We start from the raw sequence: 24,719 nt of genomic DNA, 5'->3' as shown, positions 1-24,719 counted from the left end.
TCCCTCTTAAAGAGATTCCACTGCTGTAATTGGCAGAGCCCCACTGACTTCGGTGGAGCCTCAGTGGCTCTCACCAGAATTTATCTGTATCATTAAAGGTGTTTAAAAATCTGGCCTTGTGAAGAACAAATGATGTGGTGTTAAAAGAAAGTCAAGCTCATTGCTTCATTAAATTCCCTTCGAAAACTCTACTCTTCATGGCTTTTCCTCTCTCTCCTGCCATGAGAAAGGTTGGAGGCTTCGTGTTAGTGACTCAAAGCACCTTGAGGGGTCCTGTCCTCCTCCTGGTGGCTCCCCAAATCCAGCTATTGAATCCACCTGGGAGCAGCTGGGAGAACTCTCTCTGCCCAGCAGAAAGTTGTCCCCAAAGCAATGAGTGCACGCATTCATCAGCACCCTACTGAAATTTATAATCTGAATTTTTGGTTTATCTAAATTGTTATCATTTTTAAGAACAAATTTAATATGGGAAAGTGAGAAGCAAAACTGCTTTTCTGTTGAAGAAGCTGTTTCTTTTTAAAGAAAAGGTTGTTTTCTTTTAAAATTAATTTTATTTATTTGTTCTTTCAGTTCATCACCAATCAGGCTGGACCTTTGACTTCCCAAATGCAGTTTTCTTGTTTAGAAGCACCTCTGGAAGTGACTCACTTAAACTGTAGAAAATAGAATAGCAGCACTTTATTCTTAATTATTTTGCAGGATGTGTTGAAAAAAGGATATGTGACCTCAGTATATTCAGTATGTGCATCTCTCTAAGATCATTTATTAGGCTTGAGCTACGTTTGAGCTTCCAAAAAATGGACACATTTGTGGTGTTGTAGCTGAAAGAGAAGAACAATGGTCCCTAATAAGGAGTGAGAATCCAACCTCTCATCTATTTTATCCCAATCAGAATTTTCTGGAGCATGGTTCATTCACTCTGTGAGTTCCTCCCCTTCACCTGTACCTCAGAGCCTCTGAGGGATCACAGCTCAGCCTCAGGAGGTAGGAATGAGCCAGCGTGCACAAATATGAAACCAGAGTAAATAAATACTCACAGTATTGCAGTTCCCAGAGAGGAACGATGGTCAGATCCATAATGTCCAGATTCAGAGGCACTCCTCGAAGAGCAAAAGTGGTTTTGTTGCTTAAAATGGCATAAAAAAGGTAAATTGCCTTGCCTGGGCATCGTGCTTTTCTGATTTAAGAGCTGCTTAACTCCCTGTCTGAAAGGCCAGTTCCATTTCTTGCCCATGTGATCCACCCAGAGTGCAGGGAGCTGTGAGAGATAAAAAGCTTGTAGAGCTGTTAACACTATTTTATGTTGGAATTGATGCACCAGGCTGCCAAGTAGCACAGATGCTTAATACACTCAATTTGTAAAGGAGATTTTAATCTTCACAAGCGCATCTCTTTTCACTTTCAGTCCCCAGCTCTCCTTGGTGAGAAGGAGAAATATTCAGGCAGGCTGAGGACACAAAACCAGCCTGAAGAAGCCTCCAGGCCCTGAGATGGCCACTAATGGATCTTGAAGTTTGCCTGTGAAAGTCCCTGATGTTCAAGTGGATAAACTCCAGTTTATTTCAGTGAATTGCCACTGGATGTGAGGCAAAAAGCTGGACAAGGCTGCAAAGTCTCCTAGGAAATGAAGTCATTTGAAATGGTCAGGACTGAAATTCATCTTCTGAGGGGAGTCAGGGCTTGTCCCTTGGGAAGCTGGAGTGAAAAGGTGAGGAATGTTTTGCTCTTAGTATCAGCCTCCTTTAGTATTTGTGTGTGTATAATTAAGGAGGAGTGCAATCTGTAAGTTCTAGGTTGAGATTTTCATTAATTTGGAGGTTTGTTGATAAGTGTTGGTGAATTCAGCCATAATCTGGTAAAGACTTTTTTTCTTGGCTATAGCAAATGTGTTTTTCTTTGGGATATTATTAAAATAACATCACTAGGTCTGTTCTCCAACATCATTCCCTCACAGCTGCGTTCCCACCCTCTAACAGTGTGGGCTCTGTGTTTATGGGTTAGTTCAGGGCATTTCACACCCTTTTCAGCTTTAACATTTGGTTCATGGTTAGAGGTTTAAATTTGGCTTCTGCATAGTGAAGGCAGCTGGGCAGTGGGATTGGTGACCTTTGCAAACTCCACACAAGGAAGGAATCGGTGATAAAAAATATCTCCAAGATCTGTAGGGTCAAGAGCCCGAGGGGAGAGTGGGCACCATGAAATTATTGGAAGGCAAGGAACAAAGTCCAGGCCCAGCAATTCCATGTGGGGACTGCTTTGCATTTGGGAGTTGCTGTTACTCGTGGGTGTTTAATTCTGGGGTTCAAACTCCCAAAGGGAATTGGTACTTGGGAAAATGGCAGTAAAATCTTGGTGGGGTATTTGCCAGGGAAAGAGTTGCTGCACTCATTGGTCAAAAATCCCAAAATCCAGTCAGGTCAATGGATTGACTGTCATCAATCCAATGATGATGTCCTCATCATCATCATCATCATCATCATCATCATCGCTGACCAGCTCACCCAAAGTGCAGGCAGGCCTATGGACTCATGGTCAGTGATTTTATCAGGATTTGTATCAAGCCCATGGTGAAAATTTAACTTTTATTGAACAAAATTCTGGTATAAAATACAAAACCATTTTCATCCTTCTGCAAATACACCATATTTGGGTTGATTGAGAGCTGGTAAAAGCTGTATTTCTGTATTTTATCACTGTCCCATTTGCCATCCATGGTTGTGTCCCCCTCTGATTTAGGAAGGGGGACTCGACCACCTCCTATACAACATTTTCATTATTTTTATTGTCCAGCAGGGCCAGGAGTTGGACTCGATGATCCTTGAGGGTCCCTTCCAACTCAGCATTTTCTGTGATTTATTGTGGCTAAAACAATGACTCAACCTCAATCTTCCCCTTTTCCCTCTTCCTCTCAGGCTAAACGACACCATTTCTTTGGCTCTATACTGACTCTGGTGGGAGCATTGCTCATATTGTGCTGGATTTAATGAACATCACGTCATTAAACCCAAAAACCGTCCGGAGAAAGCGCTGCAAGCTACAAGTGGAAGTCCTAGAAACTCCAGGGGTGAGTACTTAATCCCATTATATTGGATAAGCTTCTCTAGAGTGGGTGTGTTCAGAGTCAGAGCTCCCTTAATTATAATTTTTTGGCTGATTTCTGGTCTGGATCACAGATCTAGACTGGCATGATCTCTCTGAGCTATTCAAAACTGTCCTGAGGTGCTTGCCAAAGCAGGATTGCTGTGCCTGATGCCAGTGAACAGCAGAGGAGCTGCTGTTAAGGTGCTTCATTCATTGTGCAAGCTCTGGGGATGAAGCCTATTTAAATACCCGCAGGTTAGGCAGCGCTTTGCATTCCTGCTTCCTGGAGCATGACAGGGAATCTCACCCGCTACCCAAGTGCAAATAAATACAATCATCACTCCTATCATCATGGATTTTCCGCTTTGCTTACCCAGCCCTCAGCTCCGAGACATGCCCAGACTCCAGTGACTCCCATAGCACACGTGAGAAGTGGCTCTGAGGGCTGCAGGGTGGATTCATTAGTAATTTTGCTGTTTAAGCTGCTCTAACAGTGCTGCATCACTGCTTGGGTTTTTTTTAAGGAACAAGTTGTTGTGGCTGCTGTTACACACATAACTCCAAAAAGCTTTGTGGTAATAACACAGATAAGCCAACGGTGCTCGTAGAAAAAACCCAACATTTATAATAGCTGGAGAACATTCCTATTTGTATTTCAAATTTCCCTTGTACGCGGCAGCTGGAATTGATTTCACGCCGGCCTCGGTGCTTGGGCTGCGCTATCGTCGCTCTTGCAGGGAGAGGAGGCATTTGAATGAAGCAGATCCTGTTGTTCTCCCACCGAGGATTTGTCACGTTTGCTCCTGTTTGAAATGAAAAGGAAGCGGGATGGGAAGGAAACTCCTCCGTCTTTCTTTGCACTGTGGGCAAAATCCCTGTGAGCAGCAGCGGCAGCGCGCGGGCTTGGGGTGCCGGTGGCTTTGTGGCAGGGTGGGGATGGCTCAGGGGACAGTTGGGGTGGGACTGGGGGCTCTGCTCCATGGCTTCTGCCAACATGGACCTCTGGAATGGGAGGGAGCCGAGGGAAGCTGCAGGGAGGTGGAACCATAGGATGGTTTATGTTGGAAAAGACCCATAAAGACCCTCAAGCCCAACTGTTCCCCAAGGCCATCACTAACCCACATCCCCAAGTGCCACATCCACACAGCTGTAAATCCCCCCAGGGATGGGGACTCCACCACTGTCCTGGGCAGCTGTGCCAGGGCTGGACCACTCTTTCAGTGAAGACATTTTTTGAAATACAAAAAACCTCCCCTGATGCAATTTGAAGCCATTTCCTCTTGTTCTGTCACTCTTTAACTGGGAGAAGAGACCAACCCCTCCTGGCTCCAACCTCCCTTCAGGGAGTTGTGGAGAGTGAGAATCCCCAAATCATTTAGGTTGGAAAAGCCCTCCAAGACCACAGAGTACAACCTGTGACCAATGCCCACCTTGTCCCCAGCCCTTCCTTGGACACCTCCAGGGATGGACACTCCAAACCTCCCTGGGCAGCCCCTGCCAAGGCCTGAGCTCCCTTTCCATGGGGAAATTCCTGCTGATGCCCACCCTGAGCCTCCCCTGGCCCAGCCTGAGGCCGTTCCCTCTCCTCCTGTCCCTGTTCCCTGGCAGCAGAGCCCGACCCCCCCGGCTGCCCCCTCCTGTCAGGGACTTGTGCAGAGCCACAAGGTCCCCCCTGAGCCTCCTTTGCTCCAGGCTGAGCCCCTTCCCCAGCTCCCTCATCAGACAACAAGACAAGGAGCATGAGCCATATCCTGAGCCTGGTGTCTGCTGTCAGCCTGGTTACTGCACTGGGACACCTCTGGAGCATCTCTTCCTCCTGGCAGGAGAGATGAGAGGAAAATGGGATGAACACTGTGGGCTGGCTCACTCTGGGTGGTGAGAATACCCCAGGATTCCCAACAAAATCCAATAATCCAGTTGCAGCTGTTGGTGCAGAGTGTTCCTGGTAATGGAAGAAAGAGCAAACGTGTCTGAGTTGGGAAAAGTCCATCACGACCCAGAGATGATAAAAAATACAGAATAAAAACTTACCTGGAGGGGCTTGTGAGTGCATCAAGGGTCTTTGTGCCAAATGATTTTATAATGGCTGAGGAAGAAATTATTTATTAGTTCATCAAACATAAAGGAATACTTAACGAGAGCATTCATTATAATCTTTGTTGTGGCAAATAATTAGCAAGCTCTGCTTCTGTCTCAGTGCTGTTGCTGAGCATGACTAGGAGAGTAACTTGTGTGATTTATAATAATATTACAAGTCACACTATTTGCCTAAAAATTAATGAATCCTAGCACAGAGAAACAGGGAATGCATTTGCCAAGATTTGAGTCTCGTTTTAAAGCAGCAAATTGTGAACCGGCAGCTGTTGTCCCACAAGTCTTGTGCTTTTTGTCAAAATTGGGGACGTTTCAGACTGATGGAAGTCAGATTTCTAGTAACGATCATCGTTACTGGAGGGTTTGGGTTATTCATAACAGACAAAACATTTCTGTTCCTGTTCAGCAGGTTCCACTTTTAGTCCATCCTTCTTTACTAGAAATGGACAGGGAAGCTTTGGATTTTATGAGGCATTAGGTGTCCAACCCCAAAGTCCTGGGCCTTACAAGGAAACCTCTCACTGAGCAGGAAATTAAACCTGACCTTTAAATTTGGGCCTCCATCATCCTCTTAAGATGTAACAATTCCTCTGTGGTTGTTTCAAACCCTTGGAGTGTTGACCACGAATAATTCCCAAGCCATCCCACACCAACATTAGTTTAAGGCTATTAACTCCTTACAGAAATTCACCTCCTTCAGAGTTCACAGCACAGAATTAATGCTAAACAAACATTTTATGGGATTCTAATTTTGTGAGTGCAATAGTAGAACTGCCCAGGTTCTTACCAGTGTAATCAAACAATATTCATGTCTCTCTTTCTTCATTTATTTTTTATCTTTTTATTCTTCTAAATTCTGCCAAGGTAGCTATTTTTATTCTTTTAACAGAGTCTAAAATACAGAATTCTGAATAGGTATCACATACCTGGATAAATAATATCGGGTCTGGTTTTTTGGGTTTTCTTTAATACATTAAAAATTTTGAATTTTGAAACACATTTTGAAAATACAGCAAAACAAATGGCCTCAAGTTGAGTTGGGGAGGTTCAAGTTGGATTTTAGAAAAATTCTCTTCCCTGAAGGAGTGGTTCAACACTGGAACAGGCTGCCTGGAGCAGTGCTGGAATCACCATCCCTGGAAGTGTTCAGAAAATGAGTCGTAGCTCTCTGGGATATGGTTTAGTGGGAATGGGGATATTCAGGCAAAGGTTGGACTTGATGATCTTGGAGGTCTCTTCCAGCCTTAATGATAATGAAATGCTTGAGTACTTCCCTGAACCAGGGCTTGTGTCAGCTGATCAGGCTTTGCAAATATTCTGGATTGCTTGAAATGTCTCAACATCTTTAGGAGCATAAAGAGAGCATCAATAAATAATGGGGATTATTAGAAAGCCTGGCACATCCTAACGTGCTTCCCATCATTAGGAAAAATGCTGCAAGGTAATTAGGAATTCACAAAGAGGATCCCTAATTAATGCTATCTGCTTACAACTCACTGATGATTAGGTTTCGGATCCACTGCTGCTCATGGTGCTTAGCTGGGCTTTCATTTTTTATTATTTTTTTCTGCAAACAATAATTGAGATAAATATTTTAAAATGTAAGTAGGACAATATTTACTTTTGGGTTTCCAATGTAGGACTTGCAATAGCCAGCAATGTTTTCTGAGAGTTCCTATCCCACAGCAAGGCCTTTGGGAGTTCTCTCTTCCAATATTTGCATGTGCTCAGTGGGGTTTTCCTTGGATTCATTGTTGTTTGTACAAGGGTGTCCTCCTGGCCCAGGTGTGGGGCTCAGTTAAACCAAACCAGCTCAGAGACCTTGTGCTTCAAGAGAAATATCTTTTACTGGGACATGGAGACAACAAAATCTTTCCCTTCTCCAAAAACACCAATGAAATTTAGCTTTGGGGACTGAAGAAAGCTAAAAAAACCCCCCAAAATAAAGGGGAGATCCCCATGGGTGGAACATCTTGTCCTTCTAAACTCTGCATCCAGTCCCTCAAATGCTGGGGTTTAGTCATGGTATTAGGTCCTGTGTGCATTAATTAATTTGCTGCATTTTGGAAATAATTGGGTTTTGATTATTGGTTTTGCTTACTGTCAGTACTACAGGACCAAAAAAAAAAAAAAAAAGATTGATAGCAAGGTAATTCATCTTGTTTTCTGGGAATTAGAGGACACAAACTGAAGCACTTTGCTTAAATATTAATATATATTTGAATATATATGTTCTATATATAGAACATATATAACATATAGAACATATAACCCCAACACCAATGTATTTTTTAAAAATGAAAGCCTTAGGTCCAGCTTGTACCTGAAGCAAAAATTGTCCCTGATTTCAGCACACTTGAAGGAGAACTCCAGTGGATTTAGGAAGATAATAACTCTGTGCTGAGATGGATGGGATTAAGAGGTCAAACTGGAAAGAAACAGAGCAGAGCAGAGCCTGAACCTGACACAACAATCCGTTGTTTTCATAGATTTTTAAGCAAGAAAATGCCATTATAAATATTTTTCCTGACCTCCTGTGTACTGCCAGGCAGGAAATCTAATCCCTGATTCCTGCATTAGAGGAAACCTCTCTGCTCTATTTCATAAAATGCTTGTCTTGTTTGTTTTGCTGGGTGGTGTTTTACCTTCTCAGGGTGGAGAACATCAGCCATTAGAAAGCCAATTTCTGCTCCCACTGCTGGGGATTTCTTTGAAGCATTTTGAGATCTGTTGTACAAATAAAGGTTTCTCAAAGCAAACCCCGCTGAAAACAGGGCAGTCACTGCTCAAATCTCTGCCCATCACTGCACAATTCTGGGTTATTTTTTTCCCCTCTCTTCAGATTACAAAAAGCTCTTTGTCTTTTTCAGAAGCCTGAGCCCACCTGGAGCCCTCCTAAGCCTGGTTTTACCATAAATGCAAGATGAAAAGTGTCCCTCTAGTCACAAGTGGGACATTTAGTGAAGGAATGCCACAAAATCAAGGTAAGATGAAGTTTTCTTGGAAACCCACCTCCAGCTCAGAAAACTGGAGGGATGAGGTTGGAATTCTGGCCAAAAGGTAAATCAGAGAATAGAATAAACTGGAAAAATTGCTGAGAAAGGTGTTTTGTAGGGATTATTACATCTCCCATTCATTACAAACCCAGAATTGTGCTCCCCACAATGAGAAAATCTGCTTTTTTATATCCTGGCACACCTTCAGTGACTGGATTTATCTGCCCTCGCTTTATTATGACAAGGAGTGGAATCTCAGGGGAATTTAGGCACTTAGGCTGTTCTACTCAATCCCTGTAAATATATTTATATGTAAAGAAGTCTGAATTTTCTACCAAAAATGAAATAGGAATTGTGCACTGTGTATTCAGGTATCTGAACAGAAGGTGTAGAAATACTAAATTTCACTGAATCAGAATGCACTGCCCTGCAAATACCTCCTGAAAAGGATAATTTAGGAGTTTGGGGATTTTGCAGGTTGTTTAGATGAGTTTCCCCACAATCTGATTTGGGCTGCCCAAATTAATGAAAACACCACGTCCTGTAGTAATTTTGCAATCACTGTTTTATCTTAATTATAAGTAATTTGCAAAAGGTATTGGAGTGGAAAAATAAACAAAGTAATAAGAAAAATCTCAGATAAATGCATTGCCAGAAAGATATAATTATATTATTGATTTCATTATCAAACATTAACTAATTTGGATTTTTAAATCAGCTTTTCAGCCAAAGCATTGCTCTGAGAGTACTGAGTAATCTTAATGTTTTGTTTTCCATTTTTTATTAAATTTTCCTCTGGAAGAATATTCTGCATTATGAAGGTGGATAAAAATAATCTGTAATTATGTTTTAAGATTTAAAAAGTACATTTCTAAGAGTTCCCATTGTTCTAAAAGAGGGGAGCAGGAAAGAGAAAGACCAACTTGACTCCAGGGAGTTCTGGGGTCGATATCAGAGCAAAATTTCTGTATGAAACACTTGAAAAATACAAACTCTGAAAAAAACCCCATCCTGAAGAAAATCAGGAAGAGATCCATTTGCAGAAGACATTAATTTCAGCATAAAATCCAGCCAGTGGGAGTAAAAATCATTACCCAAGGAGTACCTGAGGCTGTTGGATGGCTCAGGGACCCAAATGCAATCTGTGTTCTGGTTTGGCTACACTGGAATTTTCAATCAAGGCACGCTGGAAATTCGTTTCTCTCCTGGTGCTGCTTTGTCCTTGGTTGGTTTGGGTTTCCCTTCTGTGGAGGAGCTGAACAAGAGACAGCAGAGGGGAAAAGCAGGAAGAAAACTCTTCCCCAGCCCGTGTGGACACAGATGTCTGTGGGTGATGAAGGTGGAGGATGTGTCCATGTGTCTTTTCTCATATTTATTTCTTAAAACCTCTGGTTTTTTCATGAGGTTCGTGGGACAGAGACATTTTTGGGGTGCTCTAACCTTACCCAAGCACTTGGCATTGTCAGGGGGGTTTGCTGATTGTGCTGCTGCATCTCTCTGCTTTCAGGTCTTACCTGAGAGTATTTCTGATGGGCTATAAATCACCTACAAATGTATTTTCAAACACAGTTTTCTATCCTTCTTGCAGACTATAAATGAGACAAACTGCCCAAATGCAAGCGCTCCTTGGCTTTGCAGGATGAGATCCATAACCTGTCCTGAGGGATTAATAATAATCCAGGGTGCTGGCAGGCCATCAAGGTGAGAAACTTTAGCTGATTTCATAATCTGGAGGTGATTAACTTTGCATACAACTGGTTGGAAGCTCTTGTGGAACATTTTGTGTCTCAGTTTGTGCTCCTGACCACAGAGGGTCTGGCTTGGTGCTGGGGAGGCAGCGGGGCCCTGGTGGATCCAATTCCTTGGGGCTGAGCAGGATGAACAACCAAAACCCTTTCTGATGTCTTCTGTGGGGTGTGAGCACCCCCAAACTGGTGATAAACCACAACTGCAGGTGACTTTATGAGTGAGCCTGGGGGGATCTTATCCAAAGAAAGGTTGGAAGGCCCCAGTGAGTCAGGGAAGTTTTAGCCTGGCTGACACAGTGAGATTCTGAAGGGAGGATGAGCTCTGGGTGATTTATCTCTGGCTTCTGTTTCCAGGTGAGTTAATAAAAGCTCATTCCAGTTAATCTGCATCTGCTGGGTATTGTCTGGGTGTCTTTGTGGCCGGAATGAGGCTGCAGTCATGCCTTGGCGAGGGGAGAAGAGCTTAGAGCTTCTGATGTCCATGAATTAAATGAATCAATCTCTTCCAACACACTTGAAATTGATCTTTGATTGGACCACATGGCCCTTGGATAAGGCACCCTGGTATTAGTCAATTTGACTTGGAAAGATGATGATACAAATTAAAATGGAAAGATGATCTATACTGAGCAGCTGTGGTTCTGCAGAGTGATCTTTTTTCTTTCTTTTTTTTTTTATTAGTATGCTGCTGTGTTTGTGAAGTCCTTTTGTGAATACTGATGGCTGAGCCCAGGGCTGTGTCCAGAATTGCAAACTTGGGCATTTGCATTAATGATCTGCGGCCTGTATTATTGCTTTAATCCTGGCTTCAAATTGCTCAGAATCTGTAACACAAAATGCTCCTATATCTTCTGCTTAAAAGAACCTATTTATGTCTAACACAGTTACTCAGAGCTGCCTGCTGGTTTGAAGGTCTGTCTTCAAGTAATTTGAAATTCATATGAAGGTCTTGAAACTGTCCAATTGAGATTAAAGTTCTGAATTCCCAAAGGAAGGGGATGTATTCAGGCACCTGGACTGCAAGGGAGGCTCCTTGTGTGTAGTTTTACATGCCCAGTGGAGAATGGGCAAGTGGAGTAAATCTCTTCCTCGATTCCAGCAGGATTCGTGTGACCTTTCCACAAGTGACAATGCAAAAATGAGGTGTGGAATGATTTCCAGCTGGTTTCTTTTTGATTAACCATAAAGCAAACCATAAAGTAATTTATATGGGCGTGGAAAGGTGAAACCTCACTGACCTATCTCAGACGTTCTTTAAATGAGTCTTATCCTCACAAAGAAGTGTTTATTTTAAAATCCAATAATTACCTGATTTATTAACGAGCTAAATCAATGCCTCTTCAATGTCAAGCACCTTCTGCTTTCAGCCTCTCTCTCTCTCACGCAACTTCACGACCAAACCTTATTTCTAACCCCAGCCGATTTCAGCCCGCAATTAAAATTTCATGGCTAAATTATAAATAGCCCTTCCCCCTTACCCCCTGCCAAAGAAGATTTGCAATGGGACAAGTGACAAGGTGGGACACTTCTGAGTTTAGATCTGGAGGCTCCATTGTGTCAGCTCCTTCGGAGCTGCCCTAATGCGATTGCCTCGTCAGTGGCAGCAATAATGGAGGGCCAAGATCAATCTGTAATGAAGGGAGGTGAGGTCATTTTTCTGACTGCAGGACTGTGATTCTTCCCCAGTGACTGGAATTCCCATGGTCATGCTGGATGTTACTCTTCACATGCCCCTAGTTCGGCATAACCAGTGATAAATCAAATTAAACCTCCAGAGCAACGCGTTGCTCCTAAAGATTTGAATAAAAGTGGGTAATAGTTCAGGTTTTAGGACGTAGTTTATATCTCTAGAGCACAAAACACAGCATTTTGCCTCTGTTTTGTTGTTTCTAAGCTTTGTGTTGTATTTTTGCACAAATTTAGCTGGAGAGCTATGGGTGAAAGGGGGAGAAGTGAGAGCCTCAGGTGGCTGCAGCCAGGAGGGTTAACTGGGGGCACGAAAAAACTGCTTGGGCTCTGCTCTGCTGGGGATCTGCAGGTCATGGAGAGGATCATCCAGGTGGATGAGCCCAAAGGAATCCTCTGCAGCCAAAAATGACACCTGAATATGCCCCTGACCCTTCCTGCTGCTTTTCCCATCCGAGGCACGGCTCGTCTGTTCCACGTCCCTGCAGCGTGTGCCAAAGGCTGGATAACCACACTGGCTAGATGCTCATGAAGGGATCACAGTCCCAGTTTTAGAAAGGTTAAAAGACTGCTCAGGATCACTGTTCCCCTGCAGGAACTTTCCTACCAGCGCAGGGTTTCATGCTCCATTTGCCTTCGGCAATGTGGCGTGGCTTTAAGTTCCCATCTCAGCAGGGTCACTCCCTCTCCCAGCACTACAAGCAGGTTGTTTTCCAGGTAGTATCTCAAAGTTTGATGTCTGGGAGAGGTGCTGAGCTGCTGTAATGCAGCAAACCACTGACAAGTGCAACAGGGTCATGTCTGTGCCTGCTGAGGGCTCAACTCGGTTTCTATAAAAATTATCCAGAGCTGTGGCTACAGCCTTTGCAGCAGCAAAGATGTGTTAGAAGTTGTGATCTCTGCTTCTAATCCTTCTTTAAAATTAGTGGTCTGGAGAATTAATAATAATGCAATGCTAGGGGAGAAAAGTAAGGGTATGCTCCTCACCTGTGTCCTTGCAGACGCTGTCACAAGATTTTGCTGCAATATCCATCCTACAGAACTGCCCCAGTGCTGATTGTGCTGTTCCAGCTGCCTGTCAGCAGTCAGGACTGGGTAAAGAGAGCACTGACAGGACAGCCAGGGATGCACTGGGACACCAAGGAGACTGGAAGAGCTCTGGCTGCCACGAATGGCAATTCTATTCCTTGCCAGAGGAAGGCTGACAGCTCCAGGGCTGTGGGCAGCCAACCTGAGGGCAGCTGGGAATTGGGATTAAGCTGCTGATCTCCCCAGGATCTGGGAAGGTATCAGAGTCAGCCCTGGCGTGGACCAGCCAGGGCCAGGGGGATTAGGGAATAAACCTCTTCAGCTGCACATCTTCCCTCCAGGGCAGGACGAGCCCCAGCAAAGTGGACTGTGGAGGGTTTTTCTTGCATTCTTTCTGCATTGTGACTCTAAAAATTACCCCCCTTCAAGCGTGTCTTTGCTTGGGGCTGATGATAAAGAAAGAATAGGACTCACAGAACTCTGCATTTTCGTTGAGGATGTTTTGGAAGCTGAGCCTCGCTGAAACGTGATGCAATCTTTTAATTTCCACCTATTCATTGCATGTTTTGGAGTAGTTTTGTCAATTCACATTTTGCTTTTAGTTGACAGAGAATTTTATGGTTCTTGCTATGGATGTGCCATTCCTGCAGCTTTGTCCCTCACTGTTCAGCTCACTCCTCACAAGAATTTCTTCTTTACTGAGTGGCTCAGGTTAAACTGGCATTAATTTAGTAAAAGTAATAGTCCAATTTAATATAACTAACTGTTATTTAGTAGCTGTTTAGCACTGCTGAATGCAGAAAAACCTGTTTTAACCAATACAGGTTTAAAGTGACAGAAATAATGAGTTGCTGTATAGGAAAATCTGCTGACATCTTTCTAAACATGAGCAAATACAAAGCACAGTTCATGATTATTTGTGTAGTTTTAAACTGGAGGTGCCTGAACGTTTTGGTGTAGTGTCAAACAATTAAAACTCTGAATTAAATTAGTAACACAATAACTAATTAGATAATTCTGATAGTGACTGTGTACCTGGCAGTGTGTTGTCCCACCATTCCCTGGGTTTTAATTGAAAAGAAGCTCTTGGCACTAAAAGACCTTACAGAGCTGGAAGGCTTGGTAATGAGGAACCAAATTAAATCAGAAGTCAGCTTTTTCCAAATTTAATATCTTCCTAAAGTTAATTGGGATTAGTTTAATCATCCACTTGTTTAACTTGTGACTCTTGTTGAAATAGAATCATCACAGAATGGTTTGGGTTGGAAGGGACCTCAAAGCTCATCCAGTGCCACCCCTGCCCATGGGCAGGGTCATTTTCCTCTATCCCAGGTTGCTCCAAGCCATGTCCAACCTGGCCTTGGACACTTCCAGGGATGTGGCAGCCACAACTTTTCCAGGTAATCTATGTCAGGACCTCACCACCATCTTGGTAAAAAATTTCTTCATCAATATCCTAAATTGATTAAAAACTACTCTGAGTGGAAAGATGGATTATTGGTGAAGGTCATCAATCAACTTTTCATTAAATAAGACTTTCCCAAATTTTTCCACCTGAAAAGCTACTTTTTGTCAAAAAAAAAAAATAAGATTCGACAGCATTTTTAGAGGTAAATCTGGAATTTTCAATGCCTCCTTTAAAATCTTTCCTTCCTAAGAAAACCTCCCTCCTTTTGTAGATTGCCACTGGAATGTGAAGCACTAAAAGCCCCCCAAAATGCATCCCAGAAATCTCCCTTTCTGACCTCAGTGAGAGGAGCCCTCCTGCTTGCTGTGACATTCCAAACAAAACTGATATGGAACCCAACCCTGATAAGGATGGAGAGGAAAACGTGTCACAGCCGTGGCTCAGAGGGGGAATAAGTGAAGGGTGGAGACTCATGGCCTGATGAGCTCGACTTCTCCAGCTCACTGAGCATACAGAGCTGCACTGCAACCACTGACCAGTGCCCAGAGTCCTGATTTTCCCCTCCCTCTGGAATTTTTAGATGGATATAACCTCACTGAGATAATGCTTTACTTATCAAGCTGTGGCTGGAAGGATTTTGGGCTTAGAACGGAGATGCTCCTGCTAAAACACGAATGGTAAAAGCCACTCTTTATCAAGAGAAGGGATAAACATGATGTCTTTAATATTCAAATGAGCCTATAGATCGATTTTCTTCAGCAAATGAAGCATCCCTATCCATTTTTTATAAACTGATTTCAGAAAAATCACAATCGGTAAAAAAATTAGGGTGTTCTTTTTATTTAAAGAGAATACTTAAATATTTATGCTAAATACAGACAAGCCCTTCACAGTCTACTAAAGCAGAAATAATTCTGCTGCCACAGCAATTGTGTGAGGAGTTTCCATTGAGAAATGAGCAAAATCTCTCTGTTTGAGTTCACTTCAAAAAAATATGGATCATTTTCTTCTTTCATGAACGATTTTGCTGTCGAGATGTTTCTCACTATGGCATGGCTGGGTTCACACCTGCCCTGGAGGAGTTTGTGCCAGCAGTTCTGTGCCATCCAGGGATCTACGGGGGATTAACAACCCCCAAAATTCCCTCACAGCTCCAGCTTCAGCTCATGCTTAACACAGAAGGTTGTGTGAAGTATTATGTGATAATTATGTGACATCTTAAATCCTAAAAGATGATACGGCAGCATTCCTGAGTTATTTTTTTAATTAGATTTCCTTAAGAGTATTATCTCAAAATTCTTACATTTACTTAAAATTGTAGATTCAATGATATCTTTCAAAACCCCCGGTTTTAATTTTTAATATGTTGCAAAATAAACCAAGAAGGGGAATAAGAATGACTCAAGACTTGTCCTTGACAATAATCAATATTTTTTATTGCTTTTATGATTTTAATATTTCTAATGATTCAAAAATCTGTTCTGATGTTATTCTGGAAGAGACCAGATGGCCAAATAATGTGTAGCATGTAAATTAAATCAGCAGTCTGATCGAAATACTTATCCAAAACCAAATACAGGCTGTGACAATAATTCCACAACCATTTTCAAAAGATAGGAAAAAGTCTTGTGCCAAAAAATGAGCTTTGGATATTGCTTTAGATTGCATTAGTGATTTTAAATGGAAGGAACATGGAAATCGATGTCCTGGGTGATAGAGGGAGGTATCTATATAATATAGAAGCATAAATATTTTTAATTATTCAATTCCTTAGTAATGAGTATTTTAGTATTGGCTTCTTATGTTGGGTTGAAGCAGTGTGGTCTGTGCTTGGCAGTTCTGTCCTGTGCCAAAAGTGAAGGAGAAGTTCTGTGGATGTGTGGTTTTCCAGACTTTTTGCTTTAGAAGGTGTTTCCCAATGCTGCCATCAGGGAAGCAGCCCCAGCTCCAGTTAAACCAGTTAGGCCAGCAATAAAGACCAGTTTGTACCTGTCCAGGCAGTCCCTGAGTAAACTGGAGCTGGAATTAGGATTAAGGATATCCCAAAAAGGAGTAAACCCAAGTGATTGTGGCTTTGACATTTTTAGGGTGGTTTGGGGTGTCCCACGCAGCCATTTCTTTCCATATTGCCATTTTAATTTTGTGGTACAAAGGAATGTTGCTGAGTCCCAAAAAATTTGGTAAAATTGGGTTTTTCTGGAGCAAGAAGCCTCATCTCATTTTATCTTTCTTTCATTCTACCCAGCAGATCTCTGGAGATTGTTCTTGATTTGCTCTTGCCAGAGATTGTCCCTCTTTATTAATATAATAATACCGAGATTTAATTAGACCACATCTTTTATTTTACTTCCAGTCCTGTCAGCAACAAAAGGTGCAAGGAGAGCAGATAATAAAATATGTCAGCTTGGGGGGGTCACTCCGTCAGCTCTGCTCCACAGGGCACGGAGCAAGGTTATGGAAAACGGGCAGCACAGAGGAGGAGGGAATTATGGATAGTCTCAGATTGGCTTAGATCTGCTCCTGTTTAAATCAAAGGCAGTTTTAATATAGTGAGACTAATTCTGGCCTCTTTTGCAAACACTCTGTGGAGAGCAGGATCCTCCTCACGTGGCAGTACCTCCAAAGGAAGGAGTTTAAGTGGCAGTGAAGTTTGATGGCAATGGCTTAGGTGACAGTAATGCCTTATAAAGTTTCTTACCTCTAGGTCACCACTCCAAATCCAGTCTAGGTCATTACTGACACAGAATCATTATCATCTCATGAATGTCATCAAATGGCACTCCAAATGTTAAGTATCCCATTCTGCAATTGAGACATGAGGAATCTTTCTGTCAATTTTCTGGACGAGTGGTGAATCGCTCGTCGTGTCGCTCTTCACCCGTAGCCTCTCCTTTATCACATCCAATGACAGCCATCACCTGCCAAGGGTGGTCGATATCCCATGGCTAACCTGCCATCCTCATTGGCTGTAGGATAGCCCAAATAATGTATTTGGCTTGTGTCCGATATGATTTTTGTCCTCTCATTGTCTCACATTAACATTTCTCCTTACTTGCTCCACTGTGGAGGTTATTTGGTGCAGTGGACCTTCATTGCCAAGGGGTAAATAATTAAACTCAAACAGTATTTTCCATCTCTGTGTTTTCTGTTGTTATTTGCAGAGGTGGCTGGAGGACAATATTGCCTTTACCAGTGATATTATGTCCATTTTATATTTCAAGACACAAATAAGAGTGATTACTAGTCCAGTTCCAATAATGTTACGTCAAAATTGATACAGGAAAGCCTTATCAATAAAACACTCAGAGTTGGTTTATAAGTAAACATTCTTTTGCTTGGTATCATGCTCCCCCAACATCCATCTGGATCCGAGTGTCCACAGCTCCAGTCCTTGTGAAGAGGGATAGGGAAAGGTGTTTCAGTGATGGTCAGGGTGGGGATTTCTTCCTTTTCTCATCTGGGTCCATCTCTATTATCATTTACTTTAAGTCCTTTTCCCCTTTATCATTTGTGTTGCATCTCAGTTACATTTTGAAAACTTCCCAACAGCTTCTCCAGCCCTGTGAGAAGTAAAGGGCAGCATTTTGTGACCTGGTGGCAACTTGAGCCTGTCAGGCCTTGGCCATGTGCAGCTTTCAAGGGGCAAGGGCAGGTGAGACATTTGCTGACCAGGGCTGAGGTTTTAAATAACACCAGCCCTGCTGGAACAGTCTCTGCTGAAGCTGGAGTCCTTTGTGAGGGTGACCCTTCTTGGGGCCAAGAGGTCACTCTCCATTGCCTAGAGAAGAAAAGAAGGACAGACAGCTGGAAAGAACAGTGAGGAAGAAGCCAAGGAACTGTCAAAATATCTTTAGGATATGAACAAATTATTACTTCTTAATGTGCTTAAAAGACACAGAACTGAAATGAAAACTAGTAAGGTCTTTTTTTTCAGACAAAGTAGAAAGAATCTGTGAAGTTTTTCTTCCTCTTTTCCTCCTTTTTTTTTTTTTTTTTTTAACCCAGAGATTCTAAAATACTTTTAAAATAGGATTGTACTCTCCAGCCTTACTTTTCCAATTTCCTCTTAGCGCTGTTCTATAAAAGCTTGTGCTGGTGCCACTGGATCTTTTATAGCCAGCCTGCTTTTCCCCATCCAAAGTGCAAGCAAGGCTGAAAATGGAGAGCTATTAAAAGCCCTGATCCAAATCCAGGTGGGGAATGGTGTGTCAGCTGCTGGAGGGGAAGGACGTCTGAGGTAAGCGGGTGCTTCCCTTGTCATTTAGAACAAACAAGGTTTCAAAGTCGAGGGCAAGACCCCTGTGCAAAGGGATGCTTGGGGAACCATTTCTGAGGCCAATTGTGCATGGAAAATAAGGTTAAACCTGTGCACAGCTCGGGCTGTGGGTGACAGCTCCCATCCAAGTGCAAAGGGGTTCCTGTAGCACCAGCACAGCCATGGAATAATGAGTGCTCCGCTGCCTTTTTCCATGTGTTTGCACCAATCCAAAAGGAGATGGGTGCATGGACAGGTACAAACTGCTCTGGCTTCAGGAAAACACACAGGAAGGAAAGAAACCAATCTGGCTTAGCAGTAAAACCTGGGAAATTACAGATTTTCTGCCTGGCAGTGCTGAGGAATGCACAGCAGGTAAAGAGGAGGGCGCAAGATTTGCCTGGATACATCCCCACCAAAGTTTCCCTTTTGTAAAAAGAAATTAAAACAACCGTTACAATTCAAAGGTATTTTTATTTCTGAAATTACACTGGTTTCTGCTTCCAGGTTGTGTAAAATGTTAAAAATCAGCTCTCCTGCAGAACAGGTGGCTGCCTTTCTATTCATTGTGATAACAGGAGGGAATCTGATGTCCCCATTACCTCAGTTTCCCTCTCAAGGAGCCAGTCTCAGACCAGCTCTGCCAACAGTGAAATGTGCTTGGAAGCTCTGCTAGGTCAGAGAGGTCTTTCTTCTTCAAATGTGAAAATAACTTTATATGTAATAGACCACCAGAGTCACCAACTTTTCCAAACCATCTTCCTAAAGAAAAAGAAATTCAATAAATTTGAAATCACTTAGGCAAATCTTGTGGGAAATTGCATCTTGTGGTCCACGTGCAAAGCTCTCAGAGTCTCTTGCAAATCATCTCTATTTTATGTATTTTTAAAGCACAACTCCTTTTGGTTTATTTTGTTTTTACTGGTACAGCGCTTCCTGAAAGGTTTGATGTATAAAAGAATGGAAGCACAGGCAGCAGCTGAAGCAGTTTCCAAGCAAAAGCAAGAGGAGGATGATTTACTGAGAGCTGTAATGAGAAATAGACTCCCAGTTTCATAAATTCAGAGTAAGTCCTGATGCATCTTCCTTAATTGATGTCCTCTCTCCTGAAGTGCCACGCCACTCCGAGTCCATCCACCGGGGAGAACACATGGGTTGCACTGGGTTATTTAATAATGCAGCCATTGAGGAGGGAAAAATCACTGCAGGCAGAGAACTGCTCGTAGTTCAGGCCTGAGACCCCCAGAAATGAATGGCAAAGTCCTGCCCTCCCGATGATCCAATCGGGAAGATGAGTACTCCTGCACAGCTCTTTTCGTTAGATCCCGAGCAGCATTGTGGAATTATTGATGGAGAAATCCATGGATTGCAGGACGAGAGCCTTAGAGGCAGAACAAGAAGCTTCGTTTAACCCAGGAATTGCCGTTGCCTGTTGGAATCTCCAGGAAAGTCGAGTGTCTCTGAAGGTGTTTGATTCTGCGCTGCGGATCAGAGGAAATGTGACAGTTTGCCTTGGGAATGCTCTCTGGAATTTTTTTTTACATCATTGAGAAGCATTTTGCCTGAAGGTGTGAATTTCAAATTGTGCACTAAGAGTATCGAGATGTGGTGCTGGGTGTCATGAAAAAGGGAAGAAAAGGGAGAGAAATCCAGTAATGTAGATAAATAGCAGAAAATGAGATCTACATGAGAGGTTTGATTAAATTTGGAATCGGCTGCTGGACCAGAAAGATAGAGCTGAGTAAAAGCATGGAGTTAACTAAGGGAAAAATGAGTTTGGAGCAGGAACAGAACTCATATTCATCTTTGCCAGCGAGGCAGGAAGCTGGAGTGACCTTGAGAGCTGCTGTGAGTGCCGTGCATGTGCGAGCCCTACGGCGGCACGGAGAACCCTTCGCCGTGGCAGCTCTGGTTTTTATTTTGGTGCATTTAACCCTGAGCTGCCATGGACCATGTGTGGCAATTTGTTTTAAATCCATAACTCAGCCTGCTGAGAAACCAAGGAACTGGCACGGAAACTCAAGCTCCTGAGGCCAGGGTGGTTTTATATCTGAAATAGCGTCAGTCTCTTCGTGGTGTAGGAGAACTGGATGTGTCATTAGATGTAGATTAGTGGGGGATGGCTTTGATTTAGATGTGATTTTTAGAAACACAGGGGCTCTTTCTGGCCAGCAGGAAGCATTTCTTCATGGAAAAGGTTGTTAAACATTGGAAAGGGCCACCCAGGGAAGTTTGGAGTTCCCATCCCTAGAGGTGTCCAAGGATGTGGCTCTCAGTGCTCTGGGCTGGTGACAAGGTGGGGATGGGTCACAGGTTGGATTTGATGGTCTGGAAGGGCTTTTCCAGCCTCAGTGATGGTGTGATTCTGTGATAGGACCTTGGTCAGTGGTGATAACAGCAGTGGTGACAGTTGCAGGGTCTCTGAATCAATAAATGGGTAAGCTACTGCTATGTCAAGGCCAGCGGTTGTCCTAAAGCTCTTCTGCTTTTGGTCTTAAACTGAACTCATCCTCCCTGCATGGGAAGCGTGGCCACATCCCAGACCAAGGCTGTCCTGTGTCCCATCAGGTGGCTGAGCTCCTCTAGAGGGTGTTTCCCCAGCCCAGCTGAGATGAACCTGCTGAGGAAGGACCATAAAATAACCAAGGGAACTCCAGAGGTCCCTGGGCACAGCTCCTGCCTGGTGCCATGAGCTCTCACTGCTGTCGGTGGGGCTGCTCTTGTCACTGTTATGAGCCCAGAGGGATCAATAAAACACTGAGTGAGAGCAGAATAATACAGTGACACCTTGAGAAAAATCCCAGGTGTGTCACCCTCCCGTTTGGGCACCCTTCCCACTAACAAGACACTCAGCAGTGCCTTCCTGCAGGTATTTTCCATCATGCTGATCCTCTGTGGGCTCATTTTTCTGCTCCCATGACCTATTTTTTCCTTTCTGTCCAGTCACAGCCGCTGTATCTCCTTGTTTTAACATCCTGTTCTTTCTGTCCAGACTCTCTTTTTAAAATTTTTTTCCCCTGCTAGTTAACTGTAATTATACAGCTTTTTAATGAGTTTTGATTCACTTAAACGTGCTTTATGTGCCTAACAGCAAACTCCTGCTGGTCTGATTTTATATAGTGTATTTAATTGAGACCCCTTTTGCAAGTACACTTTTTGTGTGTGGTGAGCACAGTCCCCAAACATAAATTCTGCTTTATTCCCACTCTTCACATTAGATTTTTATTTGCATTACATGAATGTTTTTTTCCCACTAAAATCCTGTCACGTACATTTTAACCACTCCAGCAAATTAATTCTTCCTATATTTAATGCCATACCCAGAAACGCCTTTATGGAGCTTCTAATTGTTCATTTCAAACATTCCAAAATTAGTTCCCTTTTATTAATTGGGGAGTCATCGCATTCTGGAGAAGACAGAAAGCTCTCTTGCAAACCACATTAACTGGACAGATGCTCTGAAATATGTTAAATATTACCCAGTGAGAGGTGATGCAGTTCATTAATCATGTCAGTGCCACAGCCACTCTGGGATTGGTGTTGGGTAACGCTGCTGTGAGAGAGGCAGTGTCAGAAGGGATGAACTGACACCACAGACAGCAGTTTTATGTTTAGGGTAAAGCAGGAAGAAAATCAAAATTTAAAATAGCTGGAGAAATGTCATTATCCCTGATAGAGAATCATAGAATGGTTTGGGTCATCTAATTCCAACCCCCATCTTCCATTATCCCAGGTGGCTCCAAGCCCCATCCAGCCTGACCTTGGACACTGCCAGGGATCCAGGGGCAGCCACAGCTGCTCTGGGCACCCTGTGCCAGGGCCTGCCCACCCTCCCAGGGAACAATTCCTTCCCAAAATCTCATCTAAATTCACCATCCAGCTCAAAGCCATTCCCCTTTGTCCCATCACTGGAGAACATTGAATGGAAACTTGTAACTCAATGAGGCCGTGAGAAAGGAGTGGGACTTGATTTGGATTTCACTGTTGATTTGGGTTTTACTCTTGGTTTGGGTTTCACTCGTGGTTTGGGTTTCACTCTTGGGTTTTCCCTGGAGCTCAAACACTTTACAAAGAGTCAAGACCATTTTATGAGTGACAAATAGCAAGTTCAAGCAAAGCAAGAGTTGTCCAGGCAAAATCTTCCTGGAGATATTGATTATGTGGGTAGGAGATTAAGACTTTCTTTCCAGACTTTGGGTCACCCAAAATAACCCACCTACCTCCTGGCAACAGTTCATTAACTGGATCATCTCCATTCCTCTCTTCAAACAGATCTTATCAGCAAAACATCTAATGGGATAAGAGTGTCTTGGGACACATATTTACATATGTAGAGATAAAAAGACTTACATAACCCTAGGAGCAGAAAACACATCTCGCTCAGACATTTGCCAATGTTCCCTTGCTAAATCCTTCATAATGGGGTTTTCCTGCCGTGTCAGCAGCTCCATGACAATAAAGCCACTGGCACAGGTATCCTGACCGCCAGTTTCAATGGCCACGAGGCAAGAAATGCCAAGTTCCCTTCCTTTTTCCAGCTAGATGGATGATGTTTGAGCAAAGAACAAAATCTGTGCATTATGGCTCTTAACTAACCCATTCAAAATAGCCTCAGGAAATATCTGTAGCTCCTTGCTTTATAGCAGGGTGTTCAAGGCTCTTTAATCTTTTTCAAATAGGCGGCAATAAAATGGACTTTTCTGAAGCCTTCCAAGAACCCAATCACGGCAAAATCCCGAGTGTTTAAAATCATGTGCACAAAAAGAGCACTCCAACAACAACATTTCACTCTTTAGGTGCTGGGTGTCCTTGGCAAGCCAGCTTGCTGACTCAGCAATTTTGATTTCATCCTCCCTCATCCAGGTTTTCCGTAGGATTTGCACAAAACAGCCGATGGATGTGGCCAACAGGAGCCGTGAGGTTGAAAGATGAAGCACTGAACTTATGGACAGCCACCGGAATCTGGCTCAGCTTCCACATTTATTTCCTGAAATACCTGTCCCCAGTGTGTGCCCTACGCCGCTCTCAGAGGGATGAGTTGGGATTGGATGTGGGGTGGCCTTTGAAAACAGAACTCTGTGTCATGACTGTAATGAAGAGTGCTGCTTCCTGAGGGATGATCCTAATTGATCGTAACTTCCTCCCACAGAAGTCTGTTGTGGTCCTGAGGAGTTCTCTGGAAATCTTCTAGGAAATGTGGAGCTCAAATGGGGTTATTAGGTGGTGGAAAGTGATGGGGGCTTCGTGCTTCTCCCAAGGCAAGAATTCTCCAGCCATTCAAGTGAAACTCAGTACGGAAAAATCTCTACAGGATTTGTCTACAAAAAGCTGAGCAATGAATTAGTTCAGTCACATCATGGAAAATAAGAAGTTAGAAGGTAGAATGAGAACATTTTGATGAGCTGTACAATCAGCACAGAAGAAAACTTCCCGTAATAGTCACAAAATCTATTGAGGTTTATTTTTGCTGTGAGCACTTCAATTTTCTGTGAAAGCCACAAGCAAACAAGACTTTTGAACCACTTCAATTTACTCTAAGTCAGAAAGCACAGTCTCTGTAGGCATCTCTGTATTTTATTATTGTGTCCAAAATTAGGTGAGAAGGACAAAATTAGGTGAGAAGGAGAAACCTGAATTAACAAAAAACCCCATGTGTCTCGTGTTACAGGAATCGTTTTTGCCTGGCTCTAAACAGGCAGCTCCAACCCCCAGCAGGATTTTGGTGTTAGCTCACAGAAGAGTCAATGTTTGCTCAGTTCCCTCTTCAAACACTTCCAGAATTTTGACCACTCGTTTGAAATCCTCCAGTGTTCCTTTGAAGGGTTCTGCTTTCCTGGGGTGTTGAAACAAACATTGGACATCTTTGTGACTCTTTTCAGCCAGTTTTCCTGCAGTGCCATCCCAGCTCTGTGGGATTCCTAGTGGGGAAAAAGGATTCAGGACCAGCTTGCACATCGAGTTGTGACGCGCTCGATACTTGCAGCAACTGTGTGATATTCACTGAGCCCACGTAAGGTCCACAGAATCTCCTCTATTTATGGTTAAAGATCACCCAGGTCAGGAAGTGTTCTCCAAAAGCCTTGCTGTTTGTGTGGGACAGAAGTCCTAAACCCACAGGAGATGTTCAGAGGAGCGGAAGGACATCGTGCCTGTGTCACGACACAGCAACAGCAGGAAATTCGGTGGTGTCCAAACAATTAGAGAGAGGTCAGCAAGGACAGAGAAATCCTTGTACGGTGTTTTCACTCTGTGCTTTGAAACAGGATTTGAGTGTCCCATTTTCCAAGAAGTCACGTTGGAGAGTCCTTTATCAAAAATGGGAATGTGTTGATCATGTTTGTAGCTGATTTAAGTGGTGTGATCAGCGTGTTTCCTGTTCCTGCTGCCTGAAGTGTTTTGCTTGCTTGCACTTAAACCAATTT

At 43.2% G+C, this 24,719-nt stretch overlaps 1 long non-coding RNA gene across 1 annotated transcript; it reads left to right on the top strand.

Annotated features, from left to right (window-relative positions):
- Positions 1-895: 895 nt before the first annotated feature.
- LOC125330969 lies at positions 896-23,936 on the top strand. Its single transcript, XR_007205801.1, has 6 exons — positions 896-984; positions 1,406-1,708; positions 2,913-3,064; positions 8,046-8,159; positions 9,760-9,872; positions 23,161-23,936. It is a non-coding gene; the product is annotated as an uncharacterized LOC125330969 (long non-coding RNA).
- Positions 23,937-24,719: the final 783 nt, after the last annotated feature.

The sequence above is a fragment of the Corvus hawaiiensis genome, chromosome 10 (genome assembly GCF_020740725.1).
Source record: "Corvus hawaiiensis isolate bCorHaw1 chromosome 10, bCorHaw1.pri.cur, whole genome shotgun sequence".
NCBI classification, from domain to species: Eukaryota; Metazoa; Chordata; class Aves; order Passeriformes; family Corvidae; genus Corvus; species Corvus hawaiiensis.
The sequence above is the reverse complement of the archived record's forward strand: the minus strand, read 5'-3'. Positions and strand labels throughout refer to the sequence as shown.